The 17,857-nt window shown below is 42.2% G+C and overlaps 1 long non-coding RNA gene across 2 annotated transcripts; it reads left to right on the top strand.

Moving 5' to 3' along the window:
- Positions 1 to 1,406: 1,406 nt before the first annotated feature.
- Positions 1,407 to 16,278, top strand: LOC145858635 (uncharacterized). 2 transcript variants are annotated; one of them, XR_014379109.1, is made up of 4 exons: positions 1,407 to 1,906; positions 5,855 to 5,969; positions 6,061 to 7,078; positions 13,332 to 16,278. It is a non-coding gene; the product is annotated as an uncharacterized LOC145858635 (long non-coding RNA). The 2 variants fall into 2 exon arrangements; XR_014379110.1 differs by having other exon boundaries at positions 1,408 to 1,801.
- The last annotated feature ends 1,579 nt before the right edge of the window (positions 16,279 to 17,857 follow it).

Here is a 17,857-nt window from a genome sequence, read left to right as displayed (position 1 = left end):
CTTTGTGATGACCACTCCAATACCTTGACTTTGTTGACCTTAAGCCGTTTTGCCACAACTTTGGAAGTATGCTTGCGGTCATTGTCCATTTGGAAGACCCATTTGCGTCCAAGCTTTAACTTCCTGACTGATGTCTTGAGATGTTGCTTCAATATATCCACATAATTGTCCTTCCTCATGATGCCATCTATTTTGTGAAGTGCACCAGTCCCTCCTGCAGCAATGCACCCCCACATTGCTGCCACCCCCGTGCTTCACGGTTGGGATGGTGTTCTTCAGCTTGCAAGACTCCCCCTTTTTCCTCCAAATATAACGATGGTCATTATGGCCAAACAGTTCTATTTTTGTTTCATCAGGCCAGAGGACATTTGGTTAGAGCGTTGGGCCAGTAAACGAAATGTTGCTGGATCAAATCCCCGAGCTGACAAGGAAAAAATCTGTCTGCCCCTGATTAAGGCACTGTTCCCTGATGTCGATTAAGGCAGAGGGGTTGGGTTAAATGCGGAAGACACATTTCAGTTGAATGCGTTCAGTTGTACAACTGACTAGGTATCCGCCTTTTCCTCATGGGTCTTCTAAAGTACCCCCTGTGGATAGGTCAAGTACCCCCAAGGTCCTAGTACCCCTGGTTAGGATTCCACTGCTCTAACGCACATGCATGTCAGTTGCAATGGTTGGTTGGACTTTGGTCCCTAGCCTAGACCCTTTCCTTGCACCTACATACCACTCCCGTGTTCACATATGAGTCTCAACAACGCCTTGCCCAAGTTGCCATTGTGTAAGTTCCACTTCTCAGGAATCACATTGATATAGATTTCTGCATGCACACATCTCAGTAGATTGCTATGATACTGATGTGGTTTGTCAGGGAAATTGCAAGATTATGTTATAATGCTTGTATTGTATTATAATGGTTGATTTATTCGACAGAATAGAGTATTCTGTTAACTATTGTGTGTGTTTTTCTACTGAGGATGGGTCTCTATGGGATAACACTGACAGAGGAGATTTACGATGTTTTGGGGTGATAAAACCTAAAGAGCATTCCAGAGAACATGAGTTAATGGTTCTGTTCTATACCGTATCAGGGAGAGAAGGTTCCAGTTTGGAGTAGGAGGACCAGACACTGGTCTATACAATGAAAACTGTTGACACAGCAGATGCTGTCTGCTATGTTTTATAGATATCTTTCATACAAATCTTAACCTTGTGACCATTCTATGTATCTGTTGTTCGTCATGTAGGTTGAAAGGGGTGTATCTTGGTTATAAAAGACCTTTGTACTTTTGTTTTGTCACTCTCAACGGATCATTAGAAAATGGTGAATCGTTGAAAGTCATTGCAATTGCAAAGCTCTTATTATTAAAGATGTCGTTTAAGTATAACTCTGACTTGTGTGAAAGGTTTGTCTCTCCTATTTTGATAATACAGAAATAAACCACCACAGGTTCCTGAGAGTTTAACCATTTTCCAGGTGTTTTTGGCGATCAAAAACCAGACCTAGTCAATAAAAACTACAACTCCCAAGATGCCATGTATACCTTACTTCCTGGTAAACACTTGCGCTCATGCCTCAAGGTGTTCCATGGCAATACAGTTTTCTGTTTTCTAATGATCCTCCATTTGCTTTATTGTTTGCTAAAGTATGAACCCTGTGTAGCTACTGGATTAACCATTTTTCAGGCATTCAGGCTATTTACTTTTGGAAAAAAGAGTCTCACGGAGTTGGCTGTCTTGCTTCCTCTTCTGTCTCTTTCTACATGTCGACTACATGAACTTTACAAAAACCATGAGATCAAAGGTCAGTCGCCTTCAAGTCGCTGCAGTTGCTTCTCACCAGAGAGGAAGAGGCGAAGCGAGAGGGTTTACTCCCCCAAAACTCTGTCCACGAAAATAAGACCATGAAGTGAGGAATTTTTGTGTGGAGGTCAATGAGAGTGTCGAATTTGTTCAACAAAAAATGTAATTTTGATTGAATGCAAGTTTCATAATGGTTAAGTTGTTACAAATGTACTGATACAAGTGGACGCACGTGGCATTTCAGCAATTTTGAAAAACAATGTGTGGAATTTGTTCAACAAATTGTTTTATTGCTAATTTGCTACGAGGACTTATTTGACCAAATCGAGGTTTCATAATGGTTAGGTTGTTACAAATGCACTGATATAAGTGGACGTACGTGGCATTTCGGCAACTTTGGAAAAAAATGACTTTACATCGGAGTTGTGCCTATTATTCACACATGTATCTGCCCTCTCATTGGCTAGAATGGTTCCACCTTGGGCCGTTGCAGTGACCGTATTACCGCCACAGCGGCGGTCACTAGTCATGAAGGCAGTCAAATTCCACATGACTGTTTAGTCACGGTAATTATACTTCTCTGAGCTCTGATGCTGTTGCTGATCATTAGTATCCTACTAAACCTGCTAACTGCCTGGTACTCAGCACTCTATTGGCCCTCTAATCACTCTGACATCAATGAAAATCTAATGAAACACTTCATGGGAGCCATCAGCTCATGTTGCGCAACATTTCTATAGGCTATGCAATGGCAGGAGAAAACAGAGTGATGGCCGCCAATAAATACAGGAGGTGCCCATCTGCTTTCTCAACTTTCCTAATATTAAGCACATTGTTTATATTTCTAACAGGAGTATAGCCAACCTGTCTGGCATGAAAATAAACCACGGGGAAAAGTGTCCTCCATTCGCTATTTAAGTGCATAGATGACGTATTTTTTTCCTGCTGCCCGTTTCAATACATGTGCATGGTAATGGTCCATTCTAAACCAAAACAAATGTCACACATGCATTATTTAGTATATGTAAAGACAAGATTAAATCAAGAATAGTCTGATGGGTGACAATATTAGCCTATCACTTGTGAATTAAAAATTAGCACTTGTGAATGATGCCCAGCATTAGAAACAATGCCTTTTTTTTGCAACTTGTTCGAATCATAGTCGCACGCCTCATGTAGTCTAGCCCATAAGCCTATATGTTTTGATAAGGTTTGTATCACAACTAAAGTGTCCAAATAACTTCTTAAATTTAAGCAAATTAATCTGCTTTACAAGGGGTGTAGAGCCTAACTGGCATACATAAGCAGCGTGTGGGTTTCAAGTTTGGGGAAGATAATTTTCACCATAAAAATGCACCTTTATAATAAAAGCATTACATGCATAATTGCATTTGTGGTCACTTTTGATAATGGTGTTTTCCGCTAATTAGCCTACTGCAATGTGTGCATTGCTGCCCTTATAATGTGAAGAAATATCCTAATAGTTTATCAACATTTTAAGCTAAACGTTCTGATCTGTTGTCAGCCACATTGCATAAAAAAGTTTTTTTGATGCTAATGGTTGTATTAATTTGGGATCTATTGCATCCCACAACTGTCCCAGACTGTTTGGAATATTTATTTATTGCACAGAATAGAATAGGTCGACTTTTGTATTATGGGGGATAGTAGATTGACATAGGCTAGTGCTTTTGCTGTTCGTTAAGCCTACTCATCTTGTTGGCTGACATAAAGTAAATGTGGACAGTTCATCCAATATCTTCAATATGCACCTCAGAATTGGATAAGGATGCGTGCAGTTGTGTCTGTCTTAACTTGTAGCCTGTGAGAAAGACCCAATCACATGACGGAGAGCAGTGTGAGTGAGAGACACTTCGGATTGCACAGCACACTCAGGGAGAAGGGCACAAAGCAGCACTCCAGCCCACAAAAGGCATGGATTTTTTTAGGGTGCATTACGGCTACAAAGGGGATGCCAACGTGAAATTCAAGGTATTATCAAGTGCTTGTCATATTGTGAATGAGAGACTACTGGAGTGTGTGTAGCTTGCAAAACAAACAAAGCAGAGCTCATGCCTTTCAAGTGACTTTTTTCAAATCATCATTAGAGTCTCATCTTGCAGCCTTACAATGTATTATAAATCAAAACATATAGCCCAACGGTTGAAGAACAACTAAAGTTACATTAACTCTAAATTAAGCATATAAGAGTATCTATTTCTTTGTTAACTGCTCAACACAGAATAGCCACATGTGCACACTCCCTTAAATCGTATAGAGAAAATATTTATATTTTATTCAGTTTTGTTAAATTGTCTTCATAATATAAAATAATACCATGGAATTATAAGCAGATCTTGTCTGCTAAATGAACTAGTGTAACCCACAGCCATTTAACATAGCCACATCAGGACCTAACATAATCAGGACCTAACATAAAGACAACTCAGAGTATGCCATTCTTTTCTTCTGAAATAGACTACATTTTCTTGATATCATGCTTCTTTAGACCTGTCTAAAATAATTAATGGATTTATTATGTAGGTGTAGGCTATATTACTTATTATACTTTTTAAAATGGCTTGTAGGCTATGTGTGAAAGCCAGGAGATGCTAAATGTGTTTATGTTAATTAACGGTCAATTACCGTGAGACCACAGTTATTTGCTTGACAATCGTGACCGCCACAGCCCTAGTCCCACCTGATCTCAACTCCTCCCACCTGTATTCCATTATTGAGGTCATGTATTTCCATTGTTAGAGCGGTCACTCGACTATCTTGTCAATATAATATATCATCTTTGTTCTCACCAACTGCACCATACAGCCATCACCTGCATTGTGGGAAGCACTATTTGTCAACCAATCATTAGTGTTTTGGTTGACCCACACAAAAGTTTCCAAAGATATGGCTGAAACAGGAACCAACTATGCAGTGATTCTAAAGCTAGCTACAGGGGATACTAATTAAAGTGATATGAGACCTCTCTCTAAACTATTAATTGTACACACTTTATGCTTTCAGTTTGAGAGTGTGTGATATGGGGGTATAGAAAAGTTTATTTTGATATTTATAAAGACAAACCGTTATAATAATAAACAATAGCAGCTACACTATATATACAAAAGTATGTGAGTACCCCTTCAAATTTGTGGATTCCGGCTATTTCAGCCACACCAGTTGCTGACAGGGGTATAAAACCGAGCACAAAGCCATGCAATCTCCATAGACAAGCATTGGCAGTCGAATGGCTTTACTGAAGAGCTCAGTGACTTTCAACGTGGCACCGTCATAGGATGCCACCTTACCAACAAGTCAGTTCGTAAAATTTCTTCCCTGCTAGAGCTGCCCCAGTCAACTGTAAGTGTTGTTATTGTGAAGTGGAAACATCTAGGTGCAACAACGGCTCAGCTGCAAAGTGGTAGGCCACACAAATCTTAACGCTACAGCAAACAATGACATTGTAGACGATTCTGTGCTTTCAACTTTGTGGCAACAGTTTGGGGAAGGCCCTTTCCTGTTTCAGCATGACAATGCCCCTGTACACAAAGTGAGGTCCATAAAGAAAGGGTTTGTCGAGATTGGTGTGGAAGAACTTGACTGGCCTGCACAGAGCCCTGATGTCAACCCCATCGAACACCTTTAGGATGAATTGGAACGCAGACTGCGAGCCAGGCCTAATCACCCAACATCAGTGCTCGACCTCACCAATGCTCTTGTGACTGAATGGAAGCAAGTCACCTCAGCAATGTTCCAACATCTAGTGGTAAGCCTTCCCAGAAGAGTGGAGGCTGTTATAGCAGCAAACGGGGACCAACTCCATATTAATATCCATGATTTTGGAATGAGATGTTCTTCGAGCAGGTGTCCATGTACTGTATGTTGACACAGCCATGTTGATCTGAGCCTTGCTGTTGGAAAACCACTACATTCTCCGACTTTCGACTGTCGGAGATGCACCTTCCCCGACTTCACTCGCCGACTTTGGTCTACAGTTGACTTCATTAGCCTTACTGCTCAAACACACCCGTTGACTTTTGTGCTTTTTTCCCAGGTCCATCAACCCGACCCAGAATTCCACAGGAGCCCACACAACCAGGGACTCCCTGGAGCAATGGCTGCTCTTGCCCAGCAGCCTAAACAAGCACCTGTACCTGCCTGCTGCAGAGGTGAGTGGCCCATCTTTATGCTTTGGTACAGATTGTTATGGTGAGGGCAGCAAAGAGAGTAACGTTCCCATTGTCTGTCTGTCTTTTGCAGATTCTTCTTCCTGGAAGGTGGCAGACATCCCTACTGCCTGAGCAACAGGAGTTGGTGAGCCAGGCCCTGTTTCAGAGGGACAGTTCTGGAAACATTGAGTTCATTCTGAGACCAACCAAGAACTGCCACTAATCTCACCTGCTCCCTTCTTTGCAACATGTTTTTTCTTGTGGATGCCCAAACGCATGTGGCGATTGAAGCTGTCATGCCCCAGTGCCAAGGCCACCTGCTCTCAGACTGTGGGCTGTATAAGACCGTGCAGAGGATTCTGGACATTGACGAGTGGTATTACATGGCCACAGAGTGCCTTGAATGCAGTCAGTGTTAGAGGAAAGGGAAGGGTGGTTTCTGGATGTGTTAAATTAACTGCCTCCAGGTTGTCATCTGTAGTTTGCAGCAATCTTTACCTCCCGGTAAGTTTATCCTTATCTGGTCCAGATGGCGATCAACTAAGTATCTAGAGAGAAGGAGGGGAAGAGAGAGGATCCATGGTCCATAGACAGTGCCTCGTAGCACTACTACCTCAAAATAGGACAGGAAAACAAGAAGAGCAATAAAGACTTTCATTGCATCTTTACCCATCTAAAGGTTTGACTTTTTCAAACCAGAGTTGACCAACCACAGACAGAAACCAACCATATATCCAATCAGATCAAACCACAACCAAGTCCCCTCAAAGAGGGGTCAAACCTTACTGTGATAAGTAGCCTAGGTGTACTGCTTGTATGAATTTGGGATGTTTTTTGTTGTTTTAATTTAACCTTTATTTAACTTTATTGGCTTGACGTCATTTCCGGTCTCAACTTGTAGACTTCTTTAAGTGCTGCTGCACCCACGTGGGTGACTGAAAGACGAATGAGGTCAGTGGCGGTAATGCACCTAATTTATGAAAGTTGCCAATCGCAATGTAAAGTCAAGAGAAGAAAAAGCATGGAAGGAAGAGAGATGACTAGAAATGATTCGGTTGACCGTTTTATGTGTGGATTAATTGGCGGAGTAGCGGACCTTGTGCTTTCAGGTAAAATAACAACTCAATGTTTATATCCCAGGACAAATTAGCTAGCAACAGCAAGCTAGCTAAATAGGACAAATTAGCTAGCAAGTGCAAGCTAACTAGCTAAATTGCCATAAATGTTTAATGCTTTTCGACCTGTCCCCAAATTAATATAATTGGTTCAGAGTTTGTTTTGATATTTTAACCTGGGTGCCGTGATCGCGTTTGGTGTAGGGGGACAAAATAAATGTATGCACGATGGCGCACGCGCGCAGCCGGTTTGGGTTCGGTGTTAGGATGAAACAGTCACTGGTCACCAAGCGCAACAGAGCTTCAGCGTGTAAATCAGCTAGAAATATGTGTCGGCATCAAGTAATTGTCTCTGGCCCCTTCCCAGTTAGGGGGAGTGATGAGGTCTATAGCAGAGTCTCACAACTCAATCGCTGGTTGAAAACTGTTTTCTGCCCCTCCCAAAAGATAGAATTTGTAGATAATTAGCCCTCTTTCTGGGATTCACCCACAAACAGGACCAAGCCTGGCCTGTTGAGGAGTGACGGACTCCATCCTAGCTGGAGGGGTGCTCTCATCTTATCTATGAACATAGACAGGGCTCTAACTCCTCTAGCTCCACAATGAAATAGGGTGCAGGCCAGGCAGCAGGCTGTTAGCCAGCCTGCCAGTTTAGTGGAGTCTGCCACTAGCACAGTCAGTGGAGTCAGCTCAGCTATCCCCATTGAGACCGTGTCTGTGCCTCAATCTAGGTTGGGCAAAATGTAACATGGCGGTGTTCGCCTTAGCAATCTCACTGGAATAAAGACCTCCATTCCTGTCATTATTGAAAGAGATTGTGATACCTCACATCTCAAAATAGAGCTACTTAATGTTAGATCCCTCACTTCCAAGGCAGTTATAGTCAATGAACCGATCATAATCTTGATGTGATTGGCCTGACTGAAACATGGCTTAAGCCTGATGAATTTACTGTGTTAAATGAGGCCTCACCTCCTGGTTACACTAGTGACCATATCCCCCGTGCATCCCGCAAAGGCGGAGGTGTTGCTAACATTTACGCTAGCAAATTTCAATTTACAAAAAAATACGTTTTCGTCTTTTGACCTTGTAGTCATGAAATCTATGCAGCCTACTTAATCACTTTTTATAGCTACTGTTTACAGGCCTCCTGGGCCATATACACCATTCCTCACTGAGTTCCTATCGGACCTTGTAGTCATGGCAGATAATATTCACATTTTTGGTGACTTTAATATTCATATGGAAAAGTCCTCAGACACACTCGAAAAGGCTTTCGGAGCCATCATCGACTCAGTGGGTTTTGTCCATGTCTCTGGACCTACTCACTGCCACAGTCATACTCTGGACCTAGTTTTGTCCCGTGGAATAAATGTTGTGGATCTTAATGTTTTTCCTCATAATCCTGGACTATCAGACCACCATTCTATTACGTTTGCAATCACAGCAAATAATCTGCTCAGACCCCAACCAAGGCTCATCAAAAGCCGTGCTATAAATTCTCAGACAACCCAAAGATTCCTAGATGCCCTTCCAGACTCCCTCTGCCTACCCAAGGACGTCGAAGTACAAAAATCAGTTAACCACCTGAGGAACTCAATTTAACCTTGCGTAATACCCTAGATGCAGTTGCACCCTTAAAAACAAAAAAAACATTTGTCATAAGAAACTAGCTCCCTGGTATACAGAAAATACCCGAGCTCTGAAGCAAGCTTCCAGAAAATTGGAACGGAAATGGCGCCACACCAAACTGGAAGATTTCCGACTAGCTTGGAAAGACCGTACAGTATCGAAGAGCCCTCTCTGCTGCTCGATAATCCTAGTTTTCCAACTTAATTGAGGAAAATAAGAACAATCTAAAATGTATTTTTGATACTGTCGCAAAGCTAACTGTCACGTCCTGACCATAGTAAGATGTTATTTTCTATGGTAGAGTAGGTCAGGGCGTGAAGGGGGTGTTTTTCTATGTTTTGTATTTCTATGTTCATGTTCTAGTTTTGTATTTCTGTTGGTTTTGTTTGGGATGATCTCCAATTAGAGGCAGCTGGTACTCGTTGTCTCTAATTGGAGATCATACTTAAGTAGGGTTTTTTTTCCACCTGGTGTTGTGGGATCTTGTTTTTTTTATTGCTCAGTGAAACCTGCAGAACGTGACGTTCGTGTTTCTTTGTTTATTGTTTTTGTATAGTGTTCTGAGTATAATAATACATTTATCATGAGCACTCAACACGCTGCACCTTGGTCTACACCTTACGACGAACGTCACACCAACTAAAAAGCAGCATTCCCCAAGAGAGGATGGCTTTCACTTCAGCAGTGATAAATTCATGAACTTCTTTGACGAAAAGATCATGATCATTAGAAAGCAAATTACGGACTCTTCTTTAAATCTACGTATCCCTCCAAAGCTCAGTTGTCCTGAGTCTGCACAACTCTGCCAGGACCTAGGATCAAGGGGGTCACAAGTGTTTTAGTACTATATCTCTTGACACAATGATGAAAATAATCATTGGCTCTAAACCTTCAAGCTACATACTGGATCCTATTCCAACTAAACTACTGAAAGAGCTGCTTCCTGTGCTTGGCCCTCCTATGTTGAACATAATAAACGGCTCTCTATCCACCGGATGTGTACCAAACTCACTAAAAGTGGCAGTAATTAAACCTCTCTTGAAAAAAGCCAAACCTTGACACAGAAAATATAAAAACTATCGGCCTATATTGAATCTCCCATTCCTCTCCAAAATTTAAAAAAAGCTGTTGCGCAGCAGCTCACTGCCTTCCTGAAGGCAAACAATGTATACGAAACGCTTCAGTCTGGTTTTACTCCCCATCATAGCACTGAGACTGCACTTGTGAAGGTGGTAAATTACCTTTTAATGGCGTCAGACCGAGGCTCTGCATCTGTCCTCGTGCTCCTAGACCTTAGTGCTGCTTTTGATACCATTGATCACCACATTCTTTTGGAGAGAATGTGGTCTACACGGACAAGTTCTGGCCTGGTTTAGATCTTATCTGCCGGAAAGATATCAGTTTGTCTCTGTGGATGGTTTGTCCTCTGACAAATCAACTGTAAATTTCGATGTTCCTCAAGGCTCCGTTTTAGGACCACTATTGTTTTCACTATATATTTTACCTCTTGGTGATGTCATTTGTAAACCTAATGTTAACAGTCACTGCTATGTGGACAACACACAGCTGTACATTTTGATGAAACATGGTGAAGCCCCAAAATTGCCCTCCCTAGAAGCCTGTGTTTCAGACATAAGGAAGTGGATGGCGGCAAATGTTCTACTTTTAAACTCAGACAAAACAGAGATGCTAGTTCTAGGTCCCAAGAAACAAAGAGATCTTCTGTTGAATCTGACAATTAATCTTAGTTGTACAGTCGTCTCAAATAAAACTGTAGGACCTCGGCCTCACTATGGACCCTGATCTCACTTTTGACGAACATATCAAAACTCTTTCAAGAACAGATTCTTTCCAACTATGTAACATTGCAAAAATCTTAAACTTTCTGTCCAAAAATGATGCAGAAAAAATGTATCCATTTATTTTGTCACTTCTAGGTTAGACATCTGCAATGCTTTACTTTCCGGCTACCCGGATAAGGCACTACATAAACTTCAGTTAGTGCTAGAATCTTGACTAGAACCAAAATATTTGATCATATTACTCCAGTGCTAGCCTCACTACACTGGCTTCCTGTTAAGGCAAGGGCTGATTTCAAGGTTTTACTGCTAACCTACAACGCGTTACATGGGCTTGCTCCTACCTATCTTTCCGATTTGGTCCTGCCGTACATACCTACACGTACGCTACGGTCACAAGACGCAGGCCTCCTTACTGTTCCTAGAATTTCTAAGAAAACAGCTGGAGGCAAGGTTTTCTCCTATAGAGCTCCATTTTTATGAAATGGTCTGCCTATTCATGTGAGAGACACAGACTGTGTCTCGATCTTTAATTCTTTATTGAAGACTCATCTCTTCAGTAAGTCCTATGATTGAGTGTAGTCTGGCCCAGGGGTGTGAAGGTGAACAGAAAGGCATTGGAGCAACGAACCGCCCTTGCTGTCTCTGCCTGGCCAGTTCCCTTCTCCCCACTGGGATTCTCTGCCTCAAACCCTATTACAAGAGCTGAGTCACTGGCTTACTGGTGCACTTCCATGTTGTCCCTAGGAGGGGTGTGTCACTTGAGTGGGTTGAGTCATGGAGAACAAGAGCACCTCCTCCCAGCTGCTCACTGCACAGAGGCTAGGTAACACGGTAACGACCGATAAATCCATGATAATCAAACATTTCAATAAGTATTTCTCAACGGCTGGCCATGCCTTCCTCCTGGCTACTCCAACCCTGGCTACCCCCCCCCGCAGCTACTCGCCCAAGCCTCCCCAGCTTCTCCTTCACCCAAATCCAGATAGCAGATGTTCTGAAAGAGCTGCAAAACCTGGACCCATACAAATCAGCTGGGCTAGACAATCTGGACCCTCTCTTTCTAAAACTATCCGCCGCCATTGTTGCAACCCCTATTACCAGCCTGTTCAACCTCTCTTTCGTATCGTCCGAGATCCCTAAAGATTGGAAAGCTGCTGCGGTCATCCCCCTTTTCAAAGGGGGTGACACCCTAGACCCAAACTGTTAGGCAGGGCAGGATGGAAATGGGGCAGGATGGAAATGGGTCTATCTAAAGTCTTCAAAAGCCAAGTTAATAAACAGATCACTGACCATTTCAAATCCCACCGTACCTTCTCCGCTGTGCAATCCGGTTTCCGAGCCGGTCACAGGTGCACCTCAGCCACGCTCAAGGTACAAAACGATATCATAACCGCAATCGATAAAAGACAGTACTGTGCAGCCATCTTCATCGACCTGGCCAAGGCTTTCGACTCTGTCAATCAACATATTCTTATCGGCAGACTCAATAGCCTTGGTTTTTCTATTGACTGCCTCGCCTGGTTCACCAACTACTTTGCAGACAGAGTTCATTGTGTCAAATCGGAGGGCATGTTGTCCGGACCTCTGGCAGTCTCTATGGGGGTACCACAGGGTTCAATTCTCGGCCCGACTATTTTCTCTGTATATATCAATGATGACGCTCTTGCTGCGGGCGATTCCCTGATCCACCTCTACGCAGACGACACCGTTCTGTATACTTCTGGCCCTTCCTTGGACACTGTGCTAACAAACCTCCAAACGAGCTTCAATGCCATACAACACTCCTTCCGTGGCCTCCAACTGTTCTTAAGCGCTAGTAAAACCAAATGCATGCTTTTCAACCATTCGCTGCCCGCACCTGCCCACCCGACTAGCATCACCACCCTGGACAGTTCCGACCTAGAATATGTGGACAACTATAAATGCCTAGGTGTCTGGTTGGACTGTAAACTCTCCTTCCAGACTAATATTAAACATCTCCAGTCCAAAATGAAATCTAGAATCGGCTTTCTATTTCGCAACAAAGCCTCCTTCACTCACGCCGCCAAACTTACCCTAGTAAAACTGACTATCCTACCGATCCTCGACTTCGGCGATGGCCTTTACAAAATAGCTTCCATTACTCTACTCAGAAAACTGGATGCAGTCTATCACAGTGCCATCCGTTTTGTTACCAAAGCCCGTTATACCACCCACCACTGCGACCTGTATGCTCTATTCGGCTGGCCCTCGCTACATATTCGTCGCCAGACCCACTGGCTCCAGGTCATCTGTAAGTCTATGCTAGGTAACGCTCCGCCTTATCTCAGTTCACTGGTCACGATAACAACACCCACACGTTCCAGCGGGTATATCTCACTGATCGTCCCTAAAGCCAACACCTCATTTGGCCACCTTTCCTTCCAGTTCTCTGCTGCCAGTGACTGGAACGAATTGCAAAAAACGCTGAAGTTGGAGACTTTTATTTCCCTCACCAACTTTAAACATCAGCTGTGCCGTGGGGGAGATCTTTGTGGGCTATACTCGGCCTTGTCTCAGGATGGTAAGTTGGTGGTTGAAGATATCCCTCTAGTGGTGTGGGGGCTGTGCTTTGGCAAATTGGGTGGGGTTATATCCTGCCTGTTTGGCCCTGTCCGGGGGTATCGTCGGACGGGGCCACAGTGTCTCCCGACCCCTCCTGTCTCAGCCTCCAGTATTTATGCTGCAATAGTTTGTGTCGGGGGGCTAGGATCAGTCTGTTATATCTGGAGTATTTCTCCTGTCTTATTCGGTGTCCTGTGTGAATTTAAGTATTCTCGCTCTCTCTCTCTCAGCCCTAGGACCTGGCCTGATGACTCCTTGCTGACCCCAGTTCACCGGACGTGCTACCTGTCCCAGACCTGCTGTTTTCAACTCTCTAGAGACAGCAGATGCGGTAGAGATACTCTGAATGATCAGCTATGAAAAGCCAACTGACATTTACTCCTGAAGTGCTGACCTGTTGCACCCTCTACAAACACTGTGATTATTATTATTTGACCCTGCTGGTCATCTATGAACATTTGAACATCTTGGCCATGTTCTGTTATAATCTCCACCCGGCACAGCCAGAAGAGGACTGGCCACCCCTCATAGCCTGGTTCCTCTCTAGGTTTCTTCCTAGGTTCTGGCCTTTCTTGGGAGTTTTTCCTAGCCACCATGCTTCTACACCTGCATTGCTTGCTGTTTGGGGTTTTAGGCTGGGTTTTTGTGCACTTTGTGACATCAGCTGATGTAAGAAGGGCTTTATAAATAAATTTGATTTGTTTGAACTAGGCAAGCCAGTTAAGAACAAATACTTATTTACAATGACGGCCTAACCCGGACGACGCTGGGCCAATTGTGCGCGCCCTATGGGACTCCCAATCACGGCCGGTTGTGATACAGCCTGGAATTGAACCAGGTCTGTAGTGACGCTCTAGCACTGAGATGAGGTGCGTTCGAGCGCTGCGCCACTCGGGAACCCAAAATCAATTTATAATATTGATCCACAACTGTCAGTCTGTTTGGAACAGTGGCATGTATTTATGGATGCCAGGCTTCCCAAACAAATTGACCAAGAAATAAATAACTAAATGAAATACTTTGTGTTTCATAAGCTTCCTTCAGTTAGCAAGAGGCTGAATGTATATACAAGGAGAAAGCATTAGAGCGAGCGAAACAGCACCCTTCTTTGTCTCTAAGTGTAGCTCATACTGTCTGGTTCAAACGAGTATAGCAGTGTTGCCGCCCGTAACACTTAAGGCAAGGGAAGCCAGGTAGCATTTGGCCTCCCTTGATTAAAAAAAAGTTACAAAAAATGGCCGATCACCATTGAGCTAAACTGAGCGACCTCAACTGTGAATAGTCCTGGTGAAACCAGTTTGTATTTTGGCATCCCTCCTATCAAATTCCATTGAGAGCATACCTCCTTGACAGAGAGAACTTGAATTGTTGCATCTCGTTGTGTTGTCCTCCGGTGGCTAGCTAGCTAGATAAAATTGTCCCTTTCATAAATTAGCCATGGATGGAGATAGGGATGTGGTTTTACTTAATTCTCCATACTGAGATTTTACCCACGCACCGCTACTGGTTTGGAATAGGCTATTTCTTTCTCAACAAGCTAACCAATAGAATAGATAGCCTAAACTTTTCTTCTATAGTAGATTGACATAGGCTAGTGATTTTGCTATTCGTTACTTGTATTGTTGGCTGAGGAAAAGTACATTTTTATTGTTCAGAAATGTGGTGGGTACTCTCTTCGTTCGCGGGACTTTATCCTGCTAACTGTTCCAAATGTCCGAACTGAATTTGGTAAAAGGGCTTTTATGTACTCTGCGCCATCGTCTTGGAACGCCTTACAAAATACTTTTAAACTGGAAGAACTTGTCCCGATTTGGTATTTTTAAATCACTGATGAATGATCTTGACTGATTCCCTGACATGTCAATGTTTTTAATTTGCTGTTTTTGATTTTGTTATACTCTTGTGAATTCTATGGTTTTTACTAGATTACTTGTTGTTTGTCTGTAATTTTTGTAATGACTTGGTGCTGCCTATCTTGGCCAGGACGCTCTTGAAAAATATATTTTAAATCTCAATGAGCCCTTCCTGGTTAAATAAAGGTTAAATAAAATGTGGACAGTTATTCTAACATGTGCAAATCATAATTCGGTAAGAAGGACTGCACATCATTGCATCCTTCACTCGCATGTTCTATTAATATGAATTACCATATTCTAAATGTTATTTCTGTCATTCTGAGCACCATGGGTGGACACCCTAATCAGGTTATGCACTCAATGAATATGGGTCTGGTAAATTGCTCAAATGTCTGGGAAATTAAAATGTTGATGGTCAAATGTCAGGTGCCACATTTTCCTAACGGAAACCCTGTTTCCACGTCATCTCCTGACATCCTCAGACATGGATTGACGTCCAATACTGACTTGTATCAAGGGTGACCTGGCTGGTGAATTGAGGGTAGGAAAGAGCTCAAACTTAGATTTAAAAAAAAAAAAGCATGGACTGGGTCTCCCGAGTTGCACAGAAGTCTAAGGCACTGCATTGCAGTGCTTGAGGGGTCACTACAGACCTGGGTTCAATCCAGACTGTGTCACAACCAGATGTGACCGGTTGTCCCATAGGGCAGCTCACAATTGGCCCAGCATTGTCCAGGGTAGGGGAGGGTTTGTCCGGGGGGCTTTAATTGGCTCATCACGCTCTAGTGACTCCCTGTGGCGGGCCGGGCACCTACAGGCTGACTTCGTTAGTCAGTTGGACGGTGTTTCCTCCGACACATTGGTGCAGCTGGCTTCTGGGTTAAGCAGGTGGGTGTTAAGAAGCGAGGTTAGACGGGTCATGTTTCGGAGGACGCATGACTCGACCTTCGCCTCTCGCGAGCCAGTTAGTGAGTTGCAGCGATGAAACGAGATCGCAATTGGGGAGAAAAAGGGGGTAAAAAAATAAAGAATGGGCTTGCGGTCTGTTTCAAAATAACGTTTTTTATATAACAGCGTTTCCACACCTTCCCATGACACAAGTTGTGTTGGGGAAATATTATTAGTATTTTATTTTGTTATATTCCATTAGGCCTATATTCTTACTACAAAATATGTGTGTTTACTGTGATTGGGGTAGGTATGTATTTTCTGTTTAATGAACAAAATAATGAACTATTGATTTCATTTATTTGGAGGTAACATAGTTAAACTCCAAACATGTCATTCTATTGTTAAGAAAATAAAACAAAGGGAAAACACATTTTTGACTGCACTGCCCCTTTTTTTTTTTTTGATAAGAGCTTTATATAGCATGAAGGTGTCCAACTTTACTATAGGGTACAAAAAGTTAATGATTTAATTCTGAAATACCATTAATGAATGCATATATCAATAAGCCATTAGTAAAGTGAGAAGAAAAGGTGACAGTCACTTTAAATTAACACTGGTAGTTTGTGAGAGTGTCTTTGTTAATAGTGCAGTTAACATTGATTAATGCTTTGTAAATTGATTCATTGATGTATTCATGTTAACTACTTCATAAACACATGTTGATTAATGTATCCTTACTGTAAAGAGTTGCTAATAGATTTTGTCTGAAAGGAAAAAGATGGAGGCAATCATAACTGTGAGAAAGAAGCATAAAGGAAATTTGGACAAGATGAGGGGTGAAAATGAAGCATAATTAATGGATATACTATAAACTCAAATGAATGTATAACAATATACTAACCATCACATTTAGCGAGTCTAGAGTGTACCAGGATACTCAGCACTGAAACATAAAGGAAGATAAACAAAATAGTGTAGATACATATGCAAAGGATTGAGCTATACCAGAATTATTAAACCATATGGTACTCAGAGTAGAGCACAATATGACGTGCGCTCCATTTTGCTGGGTCTGTCATTGACTGTCTCAAATTAATGTAGGCCTATTTTATAGCCTCCCATCAACTTCCTGTGTGCAATGACACAGATCACACGTTTGAGAGTGAGTTCCAGGTCAGTCTTTTAATTCAGAGATAATTAAATTCCTCTAAATTGCAACGTTAGGTAAATTCCAATAATTAAATTCCCAATTCAATATTATACCAAACAATTCCACAAATTCCAATTTGAATTCAATTCCCTCAGGCTTTCAGTCTGATCATATCACTGTTCAGACAGCCTAGCTATACTGGAAATGTAGAAATACAAGTTGAAATGATTTAAAACAAATCCTGCAGTCCATGTTGATACTATGTGCATTAATTCCGTTAGCTGGGAAATGTAAAAATATTGAATTCCAATTAAATGTAATTCCATAAATGAAGTTCCCTCAGCAAATAAAAGTTGTTTTAATTAAATTGAACTTGAATTTAATTTGATTGAAATTCAACCCTTTTGTGATGCATTACTTGTTAGGCTACCTGGGAAACAAGTATTTAAATTCTAAATTCTTTAGAATTCAAGTCAGTGACCATCGCATCGGTATAAATTGCATGTCGGCCATATGGGGAACATTTTTAGAGGTGTCAGAGCTGGGACAATCATCCCTGCGTCTCTGCAGTATAAATTCATCTTTATTATAACCATCCGGAGGTGTGACCTTTTTGAAACCAGAGCTGACCAACCACAGAGACCGAAACCAACCAATATATCCAATCATATCAAACCAACCAACTTCCTCAAAGACCTAGTGTGATAACCTGCGGGGGTAGCCTGAGTACAATAGAGGTTCATTGTAGAAAAACACAAATTACCACAGATATATGATATATCATACATCCAAATAAATTACATCAAAAGTTATCTTCACAGCACAAGGTTTGGATAGGTATCAAACATAGATGCAAATT

This window comes from Salmo salar, chromosome 10 (assembly GCF_965601325.2).
Source record: "Salmo salar chromosome 10, fSalSal1, whole genome shotgun sequence".
Taxonomy (NCBI): domain Eukaryota; kingdom Metazoa; phylum Chordata; class Actinopteri; order Salmoniformes; family Salmonidae; genus Salmo; species Salmo salar.
The sequence above is the reverse complement of the archived record's forward strand: the minus strand, read 5'-3'. Positions and strand labels throughout refer to the sequence as shown.